Source organism: Gorilla gorilla, chromosome 9 (genome assembly GCF_029281585.2).
Source record: "Gorilla gorilla gorilla isolate KB3781 chromosome 9, NHGRI_mGorGor1-v2.1_pri, whole genome shotgun sequence".
Taxonomy (NCBI): Eukaryota; Metazoa; Chordata; class Mammalia; order Primates; family Hominidae; genus Gorilla; species Gorilla gorilla.
The window spans coordinates 104,531,824-104,552,509 of record NC_073233.2 but is presented as its reverse complement, the minus strand read 5'-3'; the positions used below and the strand labels follow the sequence as shown (position 1 = coordinate 104,552,509).

The 20,686-nt window shown below is 40.1% G+C and overlaps 1 long non-coding RNA gene across 1 annotated transcript in view; it reads right to left on the bottom strand.

Moving 5' to 3' along the window:
• The window catches only part of LOC129525566 (uncharacterized), a 33,661-nt gene extending 20,869 nt beyond the window's left edge, over positions 1 to 12,792 (bottom strand). Inside the window, exon 1 of the long non-coding RNA XR_010129182.1 lies at positions 8,047 to 12,792. This is a non-coding gene — a long non-coding RNA (uncharacterized lncRNA). The remainder of the gene's footprint in view (positions 1 to 8,046) is intronic.
• Positions 12,793 to 20,686: the final 7,894 nt, after the last annotated feature.

Below are 20,686 nucleotides of genomic sequence, written 5' to 3'. Positions count from 1 at the left end.
GGCATTCCTCTGACAAATTTCACTGAAGCATGTTTTCTCTTCTGCAAATTAGTAAAGCAAAGTCCTGCATGTGATCTTCTTAATGGGACTTCGTATCCCACTGTTCTTTATTATTATTTTAAGGGGAGTAGGTGTTTTCTCTTTCTCGAGAGTAATGACTGGACTAGCTGGAATTCTTTTATGGGTACTGCAGTATATAACCCAAGAGGTGTTAGGAAGAATTCATGCTGTGCTGCAGCTCCACAAGCATTCATCCACCACTAACGCTTGTGTTGCGATGTTGTAAAACTCACAATGATATTTAAATAGTACAGTACCAAGAATTCAGTGAAAGGCTTAACTTTCTATTCTTCCTGAATAAACCATTACTGACTTGGATGTCACATAACTCTTCAACACAGGCATTTTAACAGCTCATTCACAGGCCCAGCTTAATCAGTCATTTCTATTCTCATGCTTTCATTGAGAAATACAGGGGAAGTATAATTAAGAATGCAAAACAGTGAGAGGACAGTATGAACCCATTCACTTGAATTTGTTTATTAAAGCTTTAGGTTTTTCTTGGCTGTACTTTCAAAACAGATCCAGGATTTTGCCATTTTTCACAACCTGCTCAGATACACCCCAGGTACAAGCTGTTGTCATCAATTTCTCAGCTTGTTTCAGCGGCTTCCTAACAGATCCCATGCTTCTGCCCTGCTTCTCAACTCAAACCCTCTATTCTCAGCAGAGCAACCAGAGTAATGCTTTTAAAACTTAAATCAAATCATGTCTCTCCTTTTCCCAAATCGTATGATGGCTTATTATTTCACTGGGATAAGAAGCCAATGTCCTTAACTGACCTGCAAGCCTCTATCTAATCCAGCCCACGTTAACCTCCTATCACTGTCTTCTTCAGTCCGTCTGTTCCAATCAAACAGGTCTCTTTTCCATATATCAAACAAGCAGGCATGCTTCTGCCTCATGGCTCAGGATTTTATTTTCCCTGTAACTAGGAATTTTACACATGGCTCATTCCCTCACTTTCTGAAGATTTTTGCTCAAATGACTTCCTTCCAATAATTAAGGTACTCCTGTGCATTCCTTTAAATTTTTCAGCTTCCAGCCGGGTGCGGTGGCTCATGCCTGTAATCCCAGCACTTTGGGAGGCTGAGGCGGACGGATCACTTAAAAGTCAGGAGTCCGAGACCAGCCTGGCCAACTCGGTGAAACCCCGTCTCTACTGAAAATACAAAAAAAAAAAAAAAATAGCCAGGCATGGTGTCGCATACCTGTTATCCCAGCTACTCAGGAGGATGAGGCAGGGGAATCGCTTGAACCCAGGGGGCGGAAGTTGCAGTCAGCCAACATTGCACCACTGCACTCCTGCTTGGGTGACAGTGAGACTCCATCTCAAAAAAAAAAAAAAAAAGAATACAGCTTCCTTCTTTTCATTTTATCTCCCTCAACTCTGCTTTAGTTTTCTCCATAGCACTTACCACCACCTGTCATACTATGTACTTTATTTATTTATTCTGATTAGTATCTCTCTCCCGACTGCCCCACTTGCATGTAAATTCCACAAAGGAAGGGTTTTTGTCTATCGTATTTAATGTTATTAATTCTATAGTGTCTAAAAATAGATGAAATATTTATAAATGAAGAATGTTTACATATTAAACTAGGACCAAAGATAGGAAATCTGTAACCATAGCTTCTTCCTAAATGCAGACTTTTTCCTTCACTGCAGATTTGTCTATGTACAAGATAAAAGCAGCCTAAAGAAAAGCCCAACATTCAACCTAAGTATTTGCTAATGCCTACAATGTACTCAACAGTTCAGAAATGCAATGGTTAGAAGGGTGAAGATGGTGTAGTATGATCTACTACATGTGTTCATGAAAACAAGTGCAATGAATTAATACTTTGGTAGGAAAATGCACTAAATTTTTAATATTCACTTCTTGTCATTGAACAAAATACAAAAGAGTGAGAAATATTTTTCCCTTATATATGCTAAAAACTCAAGGTTCTCTCCTTCAGACACTGTTATTAGCTTTTGGATTCCAAGTGAGAAACAGAAGTTGCCAGTCACCCAAAGGAGACATCTGCTGTATTGTTTAAGACTAGGGTCCTCTCCTGTAGAGAAGAAAGTGAAAGAGCCTGATTCTAGGAGTTGAGAAGCAAAAGGAGATTTAACCCTGAAGGAAAGGATGAGTTTGGGAAATTTGTAGGTTTCTATGAATAGTAGAGACCTAAACCTTTTTTATATTTAATCACCAACTGTAGGTATCAGATATTAGCTGTAACCAGTAATTAAGCACTGCAGTTTGAGAATCAATGAAATTCTCCACAGCCCAGTCATCAGGCAAGGTAGAGGACTACCTTAAGCAGTGTTTGTGATTCCACCCAGGGATTAGTGCCCAGATAATGGCAAAGAATCAGCCTCGACAGTAGCATCAAGCAACAGATGGAACAAGACACCACCAAGGACAAATAAGTCTCTCATTTGTTTTATAAATTCTCTGCTAGCTGCCTCCAACCCCCGTATTATTGTGAAGTGTAGACTGTGAAAAAACATTTCCAAAAATAAAATTGAGATTTGACTTATTTCACCATTTTAGCAAATGGAGGTTTAGGGACAAATTTAAATTAATTTATAAGAAAATAAACTATATTTCCTCTCTTGTCCTCAAAGATTATGGAGAATTTTATACTTGCTACCAACTGAGATCTTACTCAAAATTACTAAAAATATTTTTACAGATCATGGCCGCACTATGTACCGACTATTCAAAACTCCAATAAATCAAGCGTATTGTTTTTAAACCATAGCCAAGACTCTGTAGAGAAAAATAGACAGATGAAAAATGTTAATAATCATTTTTAACTTTAAGAATAACAACAATAATGAGAAAAACAACAGTGGGCAATACTAAGTCTCCATTTAAGGAGAGATTTTGCAAATGTTTACAAACACTCCTAAATAGATAGAAACTGAGTGGAAGAAGGTTCAAAAAGAAGAGACAGCAAACATATCACAGAAGGTTATTTTGAAGGTCCTTTTTATCAGGCTCTGAACTTCTAAGAGAGAACATTTTCCTGAAAAGGGACGGGCATTTGGTAGCAGGTGTGGGAATATTATAATATCCTAAGCTTGACTATAAACTCAGATATGGTCTAATGTTTTCAGACAATTTGTTGCAAAAATACCTTCAGCTTCCAAAAGAAGCAATGAACTCCTTGAAAATGAAGGTATTTTCTAGGGCTAGAAAGTTTTAAAGAAAGAGATACTAGAATTTTGGAGCAGGTCCATTACTCAGGTGCTATAGCAGCAAATCTTACCCCAAACCAGGCAGATCTTACCTTTATAAAAAGATCAGTTGAGGGACCCAGTCCCTAAGAGTATTATGGCACTCAAAGTGCATGGCTGAATTACCTGAGCACTTTTAGATTAAGCTTTGGCTATGTTGAAAACCAGAGAGCAATACAGATCAGCTTCTTGAATATCCATCCAAATGAAAATGAAAATGTGTCTGCATTTAACTAAAGCTAAAAACTGGTTCAGAAGTCTGGTCACAAAACACTCAGAACTGTTTAGCCAGAGAAAGAAAGGATATGTGTTTGGGAGCAATAACCCAGATTCTGCCAGCTACAGCAGATGGCAACTGAGCAGGGCAGTAAAAATGCATGGCTACTCTGAATGTCCTTCTTCTGTAGGTCCCTTAAGAGCTCACTACAGAAGCAAGGCAAACCTGATACCTTGCAAAATAAAGACTGTCTGTTAATCTGCTATCAATATTGTGCCTGGAAAATACAGGCAAGGATAGGGTTGGTACAGGGCATGAAAGGAACTGGGCTGGTATTGCTATGGGAGATGCTCTTGGAGTTCTGCATTCAAGGTACCAGGGTGAAGTGCACTGCCCTGCAGGCTCCCACCACGGGCTGAAGAAGAAAGAGTTTAATGACACAGACAACTAAATTTCTTTGTTTGGAGTATACATTATGAACCCTTTCCAAAGCACATCTACAATCTCTGTACACAAATGATGTGATGGTGAAGGCATTAATGGGGGATGTAAAAATCAGTCCTCCTTACACCACTTCAAAAAAAACCAGCTGCCTTCTATTCCCAAAAATGCTTTTTTCTTTTTTTTTAATAACTAAGCCTGCATATCCTGCCCCAGCAGCACAGTCAACAAATGGCACATGCTTCTGAGGAACTATTCTACCTGGAATATTTACTTCTTGCAGAAAGTGCTGTGGGTGTGCAGCAAAAGTCCAGGTATCTATGTGCAGCCATCTTACTGTGTCCAGAATCAGTTCCTTCTGGTGGGTTCTTGGTCTCACTGACTTCAAGAATGAAGCTGCGGACCCTTGTGGTGAGTGTTACACTTCTTAAAGATGGTGTGTCCGGAGTTTGTCCCTTCAGATGTTCAGATGTGTCCAGAGTTTCTTCCTTCCGGTGGGTTCGTGGTCTCGCTGGCTTCAGGAGTGAAGCTGCAGACCTTAGCAGTGAGTGTTACAGCTCTTAAAGGTGGCGCCTCCGGAGTTGTTTGTTCCTCCTCATGGGTTCGTGGTCTTGCTGACTTCAGGAGTGAAGCCACAGACTCTTGTGGTGAGTGTTGCAGCTCATAAAGGTAGTGCGGACCCAAAGAGTGAGCAGCAGCAAGATTTATCGTGAAGAGCAAAAGAACAAAGCTTCCACAGCATGGAAGGGGATCCAACCAGGTTGCCGCTGCTGGCTCGGGTGGCCAGCTTTTATTTCCTTATTTGGCCCCGCCCACATTCTGCTGATTGGTCCATTTTGCAGAGTGCTGATTGGTCCATATTTACAGAGTGCTGATTGGTGCATTTACAATCCTGTAGCTGGATAGAAAAGTTCTCCAAGTCCCCACCCGACCCAGAAGCCCAGATGGCTCCACCTCTCATTACCATTCTGAGTTAATGTGGCTCAGATAAATATTGATATATGACATGGACTTCTTCAAGAGGGCATATTTATGTTTACAGTTTACATCCCCAATAACTATTCAGATAGTGATTATCTATGATTGGTGTTTGATATTCCTATCATACACTGCTAGTTGATCCCACCTCAGGTGAACCGGATATAAAGAGAGCATTTGCAAAATGGAGGTGGAGCCATAATTATATCTGGCAAGTATTAATGTGTGCAAGGAGAGTTTTCTACAAGACAGATATGGAAATCCCCCAAATCCCAAAGCTGCAGTATTATTTCATTTTTTGAAAGGAAAGTGTTAAGGTGTGCACTACTCCTTTGTTTGACTAACCTACTATAAAAGACCCTCACACAATTAGCTTTCCTCCTTGGAATCCTTATGTACATAACAAAACCGGAGAGAAATGCTGACTCAGAAAAAGCCTGAAGAACAGCACAATAAAAGTATTCATGTTACCAGCTTGGCATGGGTGAAGCCTGGCTCAATACAACCTTCAGTAAAGAAGACAACAATGGCAGCTTAACAGACGGTGAATCTGGTGTCCCACACAGTTTCCTGCTAGACTCCGGCCTAAAGCTGACCAATAGCAAAGGACTGCCTGAAGAGTAAAACTGTGTGAACAATGAGTGATTATCAAAGTTTTCCACGTATGTGTAGGTTCTAACAGCAGGTTTGGGGAACCTGTGTTTAAATAAAGCATTACTTCTGTCAGATGTGTCTTAGAGTAGTTATCTAAGTCAGTACTTTAAGTTATTGGAGACTTTGAGGCTTAAGAATTTTTCTGAATATAATGCTAAAAGTAAATTGCATTTATTTAAACTAATGGAGCAGAGTCTAGCACTATTTAGTAGTTTTTAAATCAGTGCGTTTAGTTGTACATATGTTAGGATATGGAGAAGCAAAGCATAGAGAAAGCCAGTTCCATAGCTCAGCATTTTTAAGGGGAAGGTCATTTGAATCTCAGTCTTCAGCCTACTGTCTTACTGGTTTACAAACTGTTATTGCTGAGGTACATAATCGTTTAGTGAGAGGAAACCATAATGTTCGTTTACAGTTCTTTTTAAAGCAAAGTACTTACCATATTTTTAATGGCAGGAGAGAGAAAAGTTTTTAAAATAGTTTTTAATAAAGTCAGATATTTAAATGACGTTAAAAGAAAAACGTTAGACTAATTAAACAGAGCTTATTTAAGCAAAGGGCAATTCCCGTACAGGGCAGAACTCAGAACCAAAAGAGATTTAGAGGGCTCCACGCAGCAATGTGAGCAGCTAGCTTTCATAAGCCCAACACAGAAGCTAAATACAGAAATCACCTGATTGGCTACAACTAGGTTTCTGCCTTATTGGAACATGGTGTGATAAGGCATTTGCTTTATTTGAGCATGGTCTATTCAGCTGGGTTGCCTTTGAATGGCTGAGCTCAGATGTTACCGATTTGCTGAAGACCAACTATCTGTTACAAAAAATATACTTCTAAGATAGGTTTCAGTTTGCTTACCTACTCAGTGAGGTTGTAGCTTGTTACATAAAAACGCAAAGTACAAGACAGCCTCAAGTTAATGGCTTCCTGCTTATTTAATTTATCAATGATAATGACTAATGTGCTTAGTAGAGACTAAATAAATAATTTAAGATGAAAAAGAACACACATACAGAAATACACATATACACCCACAAATACACACCTATAAATCAAAAGACAACAACTAAAGACAAAATGAAGCTAGAAAGCGCATTGCCAGGTACAAAGGTTAAACATTTCAGAGATAACCACGTGTTTTAAAAAGATAAAGCACCTCTTCGGAGTTGTGTGCTCATAAACAGATCCCCAAATAAGCACTGACAAAGTTATGACACATTTGATGGATTTTGATAAACCTGAGAGGAATAAAGAAAATGACCCAACCTGGTCTTAAAAGAAATTAGACTTTCTGACACAATTCCTCTTGTAAGTGTAACCCAAGTTAGCTGTGACCAAGGAAATAGAAAAGGAAAGCACCAAAAGGCCCATTCATTTTTTTTTAACTGCCAATTTGAGATAAAGACCAACAATGGCAAAGATCTTTCCCTCTGGCAATTAGATTATGACAAGACACTCAATGTCAGAGTCTCAGAGGATAAGAAATGAGGTCTTCAAATACAAGCAAAAGCCCAAAGAACTTAAACAAGGTTAATGAAGATGAATTGGACATAACCAGAAATTGCATCTTAATTTTTCTTTTTACGGTTTTTAAGCCTAAGACATCCACGATTATGAAGGAGATCTCTTCTAAGGCAATCAGCTAGCCTAACTTAATTATTGAAAGCAAGCTCACATGAATGCTCAGGGAGAATATAAAAAATATCTGAGACACTGATTGAATTATGAGAATAACTGCTCAGGGAGAGAAGATACACAGGTACATGAGCTACACTTATAAAGAGACACTGCAATGGGGAAAAATATTTCTTAAAAACAAAAATTTACTGGAGGAAGAAAATTCAGAGGATTATTTATTTAGACAATAATTTGTGGAGGTTTTCTTTTCCTCTGTTGTAAAAAAGTCAAATAAAGAGAAGTATTGGACCCTTCCCATTCTAAGACAGTGGTTATGAATCCAGAATCTAGGCTTCCTGTCCCAAGGATTGTAATGACTTATGTGACAGAACCTGAAATAAGAAATCGCCAAACACCATGGAAAACAAAAATTCCCCCAGTTGCTGACATCAAATCTTGAGAGGTAGTGACTCACCAAAAGTATCTGGTATAAAAACTGTTTAAATTTTATGGAAGAAAGGAGCTCAAAATTGGAGAAAAAATGTTGTGTTTCTCAAGACTGTGAGGAAAGAAGGAACTAGACTTCCAGGGAGTAATGAAGAACCACACCCTCTCTGCAGAGGTGAGAGGCCAATGTGGGAGACTGGTGAGGACTTGTTCCTAAACACAAGGTCTTGAGCATATTCATGGTGTCTTACAATAAGGAGTTTATAATCCCTGGAAAAGACGTCTTTGAAGGATACCTTTAAGTCTACCATCAGGAACATGGAAGATTCACTGAACCATGGCACCATCAAGAAGGTCAGAGTATGGTCATATAAGTACCATAACATATAGGTTACAGTACCTGTATGGCCATTGCAGACTAACAACCAGAGACTTTTCACTTTCCTGACACATTCCAGTAGAGCCTCTGAAAATAAAAGGAAGAACCTTAAAACATGAATGAACAGATCAATTTTTAAACTGTTGGTTGATTCCCTCCTCAAGTAGGGGACAGCAAATGGGTAACTCATTCCCCATATTCTGTAGATAATAGCTCCAGCTTTGGCTAATATATTCCTACCTAATAAGGGTGTGGGACTTTCAGGCATAACAAGAAAGGCATGTGAAAAGAGCAAAGTCTCCCAATTACAACTGAGGAGGTGGGAGAAATACCTGGTTACAGGTATTTCTGTACCATTCCTCAGATGGTAACGGACCTTGAGGACAGTCTTCCAGGACAGGAGATTAACACTGAGAATGCTGCACCAGTGTCCAGGAGGAAGTCGATTTCCTGGCCCTCAATGGTTAAATGTACCCGGGGCTCAGTAAGGGTGATGACATGAGCTGGCACTTGCCCCAGGCACCCTCAGTCCTGTTGTTGGATCATCTGGTTGGGGGCTTCTGACCCAGAGAACCTTTCTCTTCTGGGGCAGCACCTTCCAGTGATTGCCTCGGCATAGTGGACATGGACAAGGGGGCAGCTTGTTTCTCGTTGGACAATCATTTTTAAAGTGTCCTTGTAAACCACACTGATAACAAGCCCTACTGGATGATTGGCCTGCTCCATTTTCTGTCCTCTCTGAACCACCAAGGTTTGTTCGTCTGAGAGCCATGACTAAGGCTGCAGCCTTTCTCTGATTTTGCTTTTCCTTTTGGGCCTGTTCCTTTTGGTCCCTATCATAGAACACCAAGATTGCCAAGTTTAATAGTGCCTCCAAATTTTGTTCAGGGCTGAGGGTTTGCTTTTGGAGCTTTCTCCTGATAGCTGCGGCTGATTGGGTAATAAACTTATCTTTTAGAATCAATTGACCCTCAAGCAATTTGGGTGACAGGGGAGTATATTTTCTCAAGGCCTCCTGTAACCACTTGAGGAAGGCAGAAGGATTTTCTTCCTTTCCCTGAGTTATGGTGGACATCACTGAATAATTCCTGGGCTTTTTCATAATTCTCCTTAGTCCTTCTAGAACACAGGTCAACAGATGTTTACAACTCCATTCCCCATGATCTGAGTTGAGGTCCCAGTGGGGATCCATACTAGGGAGAGCTTGCTGACCGGAAGGGAATTTGTCCCTTTCTTCAGTTGTCATTCTATCATTCACTTGACTAAGATACCAGGTATCTCCAAACTCTCAGGCTACAGCTAAAGCCACATTCTTTTCATTAAAGGCCAGGGTTTGATCTAACAGTAGCATGATACCTTTCCAAGTGAGGTCAAAGGTTTGCCCTAGACCCTGTAGGACATACCTATCAGGATCATCTGAAAACTTCCCCAGGTGTGCCTTGATCTGCTTTAAATTAGAGAGGGAGAAGGGGACATGTACCCAAGTTGGGCCAAATTCCCCACCCCCTACAGCTTGAAGAGGACATATCCAATAGCCCAGGGTGGGGGGGTTTATGGTCCTTTGGTGATTTCTTTGCTTATTTCCTTCTTGGTAGGGGAGATTAGAGGAGGCTTATCATTAATAGGAAGGGGAGCTATAGGTAGGATAGGATATGGGGGTAAGCTGAGAGGTCCTCCTGTGGGATGTAAATTGCAAGCTTTGCAAAGTTGTGTATTATCCTTCAATGAAAAGAAAGCTAGGACATAAGGTATTTCACTCCATTTGCCTTCCCTCTTACAGAAAAGGTCAAGCTGCAGGATAATATTGTAATTTGTACTTCCCTCAGGTGGCCATTTTTCCCCATCAGAGAGAGAATATTGGGGTCAGGCTATAGTGCAGAAAAAAATGAGCCACCTCTTTTTCAGGGTTTGTAGATCAAATTGGTCCCAATGGCTTAGGATGCATTTCAAGGGTGAGCCTGTTGATGCTTCAGTGTTTCCCATCTGAAAGACAAAACTGCCCACGGTTTTGATTTGTTTTGTTTCTCCCCCTGCCCAAGAACCCACAACAGTCCCTGGACCCTGCTGATCAGAATAGTTGCGCCCACCAACACAGCAGCAGAAACAACCCCTGCCCAAGAACCCGCAATGGTCCCTGGACCCTGCTGATCAGAATAGTTGTGCTTACCAATGCAGCAGCAAAAACACTAGTTTTCCTCCCAGACCACAAGGAGGATTGAGGAAGGTCAGATTTAGTGGCCCTTACTGACGCATTCTCAAAAACCTGTTAGAGTCCTAAGCATTCTCCTGTTACTACTGGGACCTTACCCCTGACCTATAAAGATGTTATGCCCCAAAAATGAAGTGGAGGGCCATACCCTGTGGGAGGATAGGGTTCTCCAGGGTTGGAAGAGTGACACCTTTTGTCCTCACTTATATGAATAGGAATGATACAATTTCCGAGGCTCCCCATATCCTAGCTTCAGGAATAGCTTTTGCTAGGCCTGCTAGTCTGAGAAGGGATACTAAAATTCCAGATCGTCCCCACTACAATGGTGCTTTGGGAAAAATTATGTCTTTCTGATTAGTGAACCCAAGCACCTAAAGAAGGTAACAAAGTCCTGGAATTTATACTAGAAATCATTCTTATAGGAGAAACTAGAAAAGCACCAGAGACAGGGAGTGATTTTTAGAAGCAGGACTAGCCTCGGGAAAGAGAAGTGAGAGGAAGTTTGCCTGACATGCATTAGGACCTAGGAGGGTCAGGGTAGATAGAATAGATGGGCAAGTCTCACTTGGGCAACATGCCTGTGAGAGTTCCGCTCACGGCTGCAGAGTCAACCAACTTGTTCTCAGGACCCCAGAGCTGAACGGCTTTCCTCTCTGTTGACCCTCGCCTCAGCCCGGAAGTACAGGAAAAGTGGAAGATGGTTCCAGGCAAACCAACGCTCCCAACTCCGAAGAGTTGGGGGTTGTTAGAGAGCCCTTTCCCAGAAAGCCTGACACTCGTGTCTTTAGTCCAGTGGCCGCACTAGTTGCTTTTAACTGGCTAACAGGTGCCCAGTATTTAGCCCCCCAATTCTAAGGAAAAAATAGGACAGAATAGCAAGCGAAAGGGGTCCAGTGGTACTCACCGCTTGGCAATAGGCGATAGTCTCACCGCTTAGCGATAGGCGATGTTCTCACCACTTAGCGATGGTCTCACCGCTTGGTGATAGGCGATAATCCCACCTGGGTCACCAAATTTGGTGGGTTCTTGGTCTCGCTGACTTCAAGAATGAAGCCGCAGACCTCATGGTGAGTGTTAGAGTTCTTAAAGATGGTGTGTCCGGAGTTCATTCCTTCTGATGTTCAGATGCGTCAGGAGTTTTTTCCTTCTGGTGGGTTCATGGTCTCGCTGACTTCAGGGGTGAAGCAGCAGACCTTCGCAGTGAGTATTAAAGCTCTTAAAGGTGGCATGTCTGGAGTTGTTCATTCCTTCCCATGGATTTGTGGTCTCATTGGCCTCAGGAGTGAAGCTGCAGACCTTCATGGTGAGTGTTACAGTTCATAAAGGTGGTGCATCTGGAGTTGTTCATTCCTCCCCTCCAGAGTTGTTTGTCCCTCCCCGTGGGTTTGTGGTCTCGCTGGCTTCAGGAGTGAAGCTGCAGACCTTCGTGGTGAGTGTTAACAGCTCATAAAGGTGGCACAGACCCAAAGAGTGAGGAGCAGCAAGATTTATTGAGAAAACTGAAAGAACAAATCTTCCAATGCGTGAAAGGGGCCTGGAATGGTTTGCCGCTGCAGGCTAGGGTGGCCTGCTTTTATTCCCTTATCTGGCCCCACCCACATCCTACTGATTGGTCCATTTTACAGAGAGCTGATTGGTCCATTTACAGAGAGCTGATTGGTCCATTTTGACAGAGCACTGATTGGTGCATTTACAAACCTTTAGCTAGACACAGAGTGCTGATTGGTGCGTTTACAATCCTTTAGCTAGACACAAAAGTTCTGCAAGTCCCCTACCCTTTAGCTAGAAACACAGTGCTGATTGGTGCATTTACAAACCTTTAGCTAGACAGAAAAGTTCTCCAAGTCCCCTCCCGACCCAGAAGCCCAGCCTGCTTCACTTCTCAGTGGCACTCACCATGGGACTTTGTCGCACCTAGCCAGGCAGTCCAGCAGCCCAGAGGGAGCTTGTCCCCCGATCAAGCCCAGCAGGTGCTGGCTGGCCGCACTGAGGGGCCCACCGAGCCTGTGCCCACTCGGAACCTGCACCCGCAGCCCCGACTCCTGCCCGAGCCTCTCCCTCCGCACCTCCCCGCAAGAAGAGGGAGCTGGCTCTGGCCTTGGCCAGCCCCAGAGAGGGGCCCCCACACTGCAGCGGTGGGCTGAAGGGCTCCTGAAGCATGGCCAGAGTGGACGCCAAGACCCAGGAGGTGCTGAGAGTGAGCGAGGGCTGCTAGCACGTTGTCACCTCTCATTAGGAAAAAATAGTTAATGTATGTCGGGCTTGTAAATACCTAGGTGAAGAGTTGATAGGTGCAGCAAACCACCATGGTGCATTTTACCTATGTAACAAACCTGCACATCCTGCACATGTAACCCAGAACACAAAATAAAAATTTTAAAAAAACGAATGAGATGGAATTTCCCACTATCTTGGAGAGTGCAGAATAAAAAACAAATCTCATTTGATTCAGACCAAAGAAATATGACATTTCTTTTTCTGAGTTTTGAGTAATAAATTCTACCATGACAACATTGATTGGCGTTCACCTTTTAAGCAATAGTCAAGTTTATTTCATATTTTTTAAATTATTTTTCTCAAAATTATACTTTTCCAATGGGAGAATAGCCTTAATTGACCTTACATCATATATATATATATATATATATATATATATGTATATATAAGGACCTTATATATACATATATATATATATATGTATATATAAGGTCCTTATATATACATATATATATATATATGGTCCTTATATATACTTTATATATATAAAAGTATATATATACTTTTATATATATAAAAGTATATATATACTTTTATATATATATACTTTATATTTATATATACTTTTTATATATATGTACTTTATATATATATATATATAAAGTATATATATACTTTTTTTATACAATGAATGATTTTAAGCCGCTTCTGTATGCCAGACATTGTGCCCCATCCCAAGAATAAAGGTGTGGGCAAAGCATATTTGTCATCTGCCCACATGGTGCTTTCAGTCTTACTAATTGCCTATACACATGAAACTTCATGGTTCAAATTTCTCAAACATTTTTCACGAATGTTTTCTTCACTTTTATTTTTTAATAGGTGAGGTTGAATGTTGCCTGCAGGGCATTTGGGTCCTTACTATGAATAATGATTAAAAAACAAAAGCAACAGTAAACTCCTCTCAGTTCCTTCAACATTCAATAAATATTTACAGAGAAACTATCTGGTGACAGGTACTGTTTATGGACAGGAGGTAGACAATGAACAGCATGAAATTACATTTCTTCGTAGGGCTTATATTTTAGTGGGAAAGTACAGATGTTAAAAAAATAAATAAATAGGCAGGATGTGGTGACTCAGGTCTCTTATCCCAGCACTTTGGGAGGCAGAAGTGGGAGGGTCACTTGAGTCCAGGATTTCAAAACCAGGCTGGGCAACATAGTGAGACCCCATTTCTACAATAAGCTTTTTTTAATTAGCCAGGTATGGTGGTGCATGCCTGCGGTCCCAGCTACTTGGGAGGCTGAAGCAGGAGGACCACTTGAGCCCAGAAGGTTGAGGCTGCAGTGAGCCATGATTGTGCTCCAGCCTGGGGACAGACAGAGACCCCATCACAAAAAAAGGGAGAAATAGGTAAAATAAAAGAGAATATTAGATGGATTAGATGGTGGTAATTATAAGAAAGAACAAAATAAGCTTTTGACTTTTAAGGGGAGAGAGGTCTGGGAAAGCCTTTCTTGGAGGTAACATTTGAGCAATGATCTGAAAACAAAACAGGGTATACTAATGCTGAAAATGTGCTACTGATAGTGGTAAATGCTGCAACACTTAATCTCTTGTCTCCCTCTTCCTTCACTGATTTTTCTAAATAAAAATATTTATTTATTTAACAAATATTTATTGAAAGTATAATATATGCTATATAATACTCTAGGCACCAGGAAGTATCAACAAGAAAAAAAAAATTGTCTTAGAGGATCTGACATTCTAGAAAGTTGAAAAAGTTTAAGTACCTTGACCAAAGGTGCCTAATAAATAGCAAAGTCAAATTCAAATCCAGGTATTTCTTTTTCTTTTTCTTTTCCTTTTTTTTTTATTCTTTGAGATGGAGTTTCATTCTTGTCACCCAGGCTGGAGTGCAGTGGTGCCATTTTGGCTCACTGCAACCTCTGCCTCCCAGGTTCAAGCAATTCTCCTGCCTCAGCCCCCAGGTAGCTGGGATTACAGGTGCCCACCACCACGCCCAGCTAATTTTTGTATTTTTAGTAGAGATGGGGTTTCACCATGTTGGCCAGGCTAGTCTTGAACTCCTGACCTCAGGTGATATGCCCACCTTGGCCTCCCAAAGTTCTGGAATTACAGGGGTGAGCCAACACACCCAGCCCAAACCTAGGTATTTCTTATTCTGAAACTACTCTTTTCTTCCTAAAAGCATACTTCTCTTATTCTTTTTTTTTTTTTTTTTTTTTTGAGATGGAGTCTTGCTCTGTCACCCAGGCTTTAGTGCAGTGGTGCGATCTCGGCTCACTGTAACCTCCGCCTCCCACGTTCAAGCAATTCTCCTGCCTCCGCCTCCTGAGTAGCTGGGATTACAGGTGCACGCCACCATGCCCAGCTAATTTTTTGTACTTTTTTAGTAGAGACAGGGTTTCACCATGCGTGAGCCACCGTGCCTGGCAGCTTCTCATATTCTTGATGATATGGAGAGATAACAGGAACATTTGAGATGTGGCAAATCCTTGTAATCATCATTATAATATTTCTTCCCAAAAATGGAATTTATTCGTTAAATATTTGGTAAATAGTATATCAAAGTTGGTTTATGATGTAGAAAAAGCATTAAAAGAACCATTGGTAATGATACCTTGTTTAGGTGGATTTTCCACTGGAGCAAAATGACATTTGACTATTTTTCTGTATCCTGTAAGTCACTACTAGGAGTCCCGCATACTTACAGATGGAGGAGCATTTTGTAATCCATAGAGAGTGATGTACCATAAAGGAATTTATAGGGACAGAATGCATTTTAGTTAAGAGTTCACAACTGTCTTTACCTCCTCTGCATCATTTTATGTACTTCCCTTTTCTAATAAAAGTTTGATTTCAGTCATAGTCTTGACAGACGTGATGAAATTCACCTATATAAATAAAATTTGTTAACTAAATCATAGGAGAGAAATCAATGGTTCTAGACTCCAGTTTACAAGTACAGAAAACCTAAAATGGAAATTGAATCAAAATCTTCCAGTTGTAACAATGCATTCAAACTATGTACAAATCAATTATTCGTTCATTCATTTACCGAAAGCACTAAGCCCTCTTGAGTTCATCCTCCTCCCTTGAATGGCAATTCAGGGTTCTCACAGAGAGTTAACTCCTGATCCCCATGCTACAGATATTTGTCTATGGTAGCACAATAAGGATTTGGCTTTTGACTCTTTGTTTAAGTACTCTTTCAGTTTGATTTTGCTGCCAGGTTTGTTTAATCTCTGTACTACAGAAAATTTTCAATCCATTTTTAAAAACCTCTGCCAATCATAAACTCTGTCATTAACAATTTAGTCCATTATTTCTGAAATTGGCTGAATTTAACTAAGGACAGTTTAGACTCCAATGGCCCCTTTGTGGCAGCCTTGATCTCCCTAAACTTGTCCAGTTATGAGATCCCCTTGAAATTCAGGGCTTTAAGACCTCACCATTTGTCAGCTAATTTTGCTTGGCACAAAGAAGCTTTAAAAATAAGAATATGTCCCTAAAATATCTCAAACTGTACAGCACCTTAAAGACTATCTCACAACCAAACTCTTCCTCAGCTCTTCCTTTATCCCCCCAAACACCCTCAAAACCCTTGTCTCACTGATAGCCCTCCATGGGTACCACCGTACCCGTTTTCCATACATGCTACTCCTGACTCCCCTTGGGCTGCTAATTCAAATCTGAGAAGCTGACCTCTCAAAGAAGAAATAGTCTGTTCCATGCCATTCACAAGATGGCCACAATATCCTCTAAACTAGAACCCCTCCAAGGTCTTCAATTATAAGTCAAGGTCTCTGACAAGGACTCTTAGGCCCTGCACCCAATCCCTGTAATATCCCTATCCTCCCAAAAAGTAAGAATAATGTCAAAGGATACCAGTTAGTCCAGGACTTGAGAGCAATAAACAAATAGTCATTCCAGATTTGCTCTAGATTCTAACTCTAATACATTCTGGCTTCTAGCCAACTTAATACCTTTCACTTTATAGTCATTGACTGATAGTCTTTTTTTTTTTTTTCAATGTAGCTCTTCAACACAACTCACAGTATCTTTTTGCTTTCATATGGAAATCAATAGTTTACATTATGCTTCAGGGGTTTACTAAAGCCCCTATTTGTTTCCCTCAAACTCTACACGCAAATCTGAGATATTGGACCTTATCCTGAAACTCTTATTTAATACATAGATGACCTTCTCTGCTTACCTGATTTTGACACCTTGCTTGTCTACAGCCCATATTCACTACAAGCTCTTGCCCATAAGGGGCATAATGTCTCCAAAGACACGCAATTATGCAGCCCTCAAGTGCATTACCTAGAACATGATATCTTCCTTGAAGGGAATAAATTATTCACTAAATGAATTAACACCGTCATCAATTTTCTCATCCCTGAGACCAAAAGAACTGCAAAGATTTATAGGATTTATTGCCTATTGCCAGAACTGAATTACTAATTTCTATTACCACCTCCCCTTTTGAAGCCACAGCTAAGGAGTCCATTTCCAAACCCCTTAACTGAGATTCCCCTCCCATGTTTGCATTTCAAAACCTCAAATCCTCTCTATCATTTCCCCTGACTCTTGGACTCTATAGTTACTCATTGAGTTTTTCCATTTTTTTATGCATAAAGGAAAAGGACATGCTTTAGATGTCACCATCCAAAAATACAATGGAAGCCAAAGTCCTGTTGGATTCTTTAGCCTCACTTTTGACCCTGTGGCTCAGACATTTTCACTTTGCTTTAGTTGTTGTTGCTACCAAATTGGTCAAGATCAATACTAACTTAATTCTGAGTCATGCATCAACCTTTATGTGCCCCAAGTAGTTAAGACCCTACTACTAACTGAGAATATTCAACACTCTTCCACTTCCATCCTCACGTCGTATGAGATCCTACTACCTTATTCCTCTCATATTGCTACTTATCACTGTCTACACCTCAATCCTCTGCTCTTCTTCCCCTACTATCTGAGGAAGAACCTGATGACTGTATCACTCTCACCCAAACTTCACCAGAACTCCCAAATACTCAGATGTCACCTCCTTTGTGCACAGTTCTTACCTCAGGCATACAAATGGGGAGTTTTATGCAAAATATACTATCCCAGATTTTGAAACATTTGTTGAGTTCAAACCCCTACCTAAAGTTATATCAGCCAAGCAGTTAAACTGATAGCCCTCGCCAGACTTGCATACTAGCACAAGATAAGAAAGATAACATTTGCACAGGTGGCAGATATTCAATGGAACTCAAGTAGCTAACCTCTTAGAAGCCTTGCTACCCAAGGAATTAGCTACCCTCAAAGCTGAAGCTCACACTAGACAGACTCCTGATGCTAAAGGAAACCCGTGGGCAGACAAATACGTCAAGACAGCCACTTTGCAAGAAAATTCTTCCTCAGTTGCCTGCACCACTCCCCTTGCTCAACCTCCTTTACAGATAGAAACTCTAATTAAGGAACTTCTGGGACAATAATTGCTAGCATCTAAGGCTGAGAAAGCTCATTGAAAACAAGCTACATGTTTTGTACATGTGAAGACACCCAGATGGCTACTTTTCATTCCTTGGTTTCATATCCAAAATTTAATCCACAACCTCAGCAAAGCCCACAGCAAAGAATATCTTTAAAATATCCTTCAGAAATATTGGTAGGGTCACATCAGCTTCATGGTAAGCAAATAACCTCAACTTTCTCAATTTGCCACAAAAAAAAAAAAAAAAAAAACAATCCTGGCAAAAACCTAAAGGTAAGGCAAAGATGAGAGACAGTTTCCTCTGTTCGCTTCCTCATTGGCAAATGGATTTTATTCCACTTTTAAAGTATTATAGATATGAATAGGTTCTACCATAGTCTGCATGTTTTCAGGATGATAAGAAGATTTTACCTACACATAGGATACTGCCACCACTATATTTAAGTTGCTACTAGAAATAATTTTCCCCACTTGGAGAATCCCTTTATTCCTGTCTATCAATAGAGGAAATCCCTTCACTGGTAAGGTTACTCAGGATATTCAAACACTACTTCCACTCTCATAAGAACTCACTATTCTTACTACCTTCAAACCTCTAGAAAGATATAATGGTCCAATAGTGCTTTTAACTTCATAGTAGCAAACTCTTTGAGGAACCTAACCTGTCTTTGCCCAAAGTCTCTCCTTTAGACCTAATGATCCTTTGAACTCCTCACCACCCAGTCAACTTTATCCTCCTGTGGAATTATTACTAGCAGGCCAATCAATGAGATATTACTCTGGACATTGCTTTGGAATGAAGCAGACATTGCAATCTGCTACAATATATTATCCCTAAATACTGCTAAGCAATTGTTAAGTGCACTTACACTCTCCCCCAACAGGTCAAGTTGTTTCTCCCAAGATATACCACCACAGCTTTAACATCATCTTCAGATGGGAGACCTAGTCTTCTGGAAGACACTATTGAAAGACCGATCCTGAACCCAAGTATAAGAGGCATTACGCTGTCTCCTAACTATCAATACCACTGCAAAGCTACAAGTAGTACAAGCTGGGGTTCATGTTTCACAATTTTAAAAATAAGCTTTATTACAAATGGAAATCCACACCAACAGAATACCATAAAGAGAGGATCTTTTAAAAGTCCCCAGAAGAAGATGACAACATGAGATACACTGCATTCCCAAGAACTTGGCACCAAGCAGATGACATCTCAAAGTGGTCAGCTTCTACCCAAGGCACTGGATCAAGATCCCTTAGGATTCTTATACTTAATTTCTTCTATAAACCTCCTTTGTAACCTACTCATCATCCTTCTTTTATTTGTCTTATTGAGATATAATTCAACATGAAGTTCGCCTTTTTAAAGTATATGATTCAGTGAGCTTTAGTATATTCACAAGGTTGTGCAACCATCATGACAATCTAATTCCAGAATATTTTTATTAGCTCAGAAAAAACTCCATTCCCATTAGCAGTTACTCCCCACTCCCCCCACCCCACCCCACCCAGTCTCTGGCAACTACTGATATAATTTTTGTCTCTATAGATTTTCCTATTCTGGCCAATTTACATAAATTGAAGTATACAATATGTGGCATTTTGTGTCTGGCTTCCTTTATATGTTTTCAAGGTCCATCCATGTTGTAGCATGAATCAGCACTTCATTCGTTTTTATGAATGAGTAATGTTTCATTGTATGGACATACATATTGGATATCCATTTGTCAGTCATGGATATTTGGTTTGTTTCCACTTTTGGGCTATTAGGAATAATGTCAGTATGAAAATTTGTGTATATGTTTTTGTATCAATATATGTTTTTAATTCTTCTGGATAGGGACTTATAAGCAGCACCTCTGGATAATATGGTCATTCTAAGTTTAACTTTTTGAGGATTTGTCAAATGGTTTTCGAAAGCAGAGAGACCATTTAACATAGCTGCCAGCGATGTAAAAAGGTTCCAAATTCTCCACATCCTTGCCAATACTTGTTATCTGTCTTTTAAAATTATAGTTATCCTACTAGGTGTGAGGTTGTATATCATTGTGCCTTTCATTTGCATTTTCCTAATAACTAATAATATTGTATGACTTTTCATGTACTTATTGGTTACTTGTATATTTTTTAGAGACTAACTTCTTTTAATTTTCTATCATTCATTGGTTTCAAAACTTCCTTGATTCATGTCTTTTCCTTTTCCTTTTGGCCTTCCCTACTGTTTCCTTTTTCTATATTCTTCATTTACCTACAAATATTTAGGACCTCAAAATCATTTGAATGGTATCTGCAGAACTGATTAGTCTTGTAATCTTTCCTATAAGTGTTGGTTTTGTTGTCCCTTTTCTCTTGGTTCCACCACCTTTCCCAAAATTCCTCTTCTCATCCTTAAAACCTCTACTGCTATTAATTTAGCTGTTTTCCCATACACAATATTGGGAAACTCTTCTTATAGTTTATTTAGGTTAAATGAAGATCTAAATTCAATCTGGACCACTTTTAGAGGAGGTGGTGTTTGCTTCTCCCACAATTTTACAGATGACCTATTTCTCAGTTCTTGTTTCTGCAAATACACCTTTCATGCTGCCAACTCTCATTACAATTATTTGTAATATTCATTTTTTTTCACAGAAGATATAACTTTATATCAAACAACTCCACCATGGGGTGTTGCCAACAGAAGGTACTAAAACATTACATATGGAAAACTCCCAATC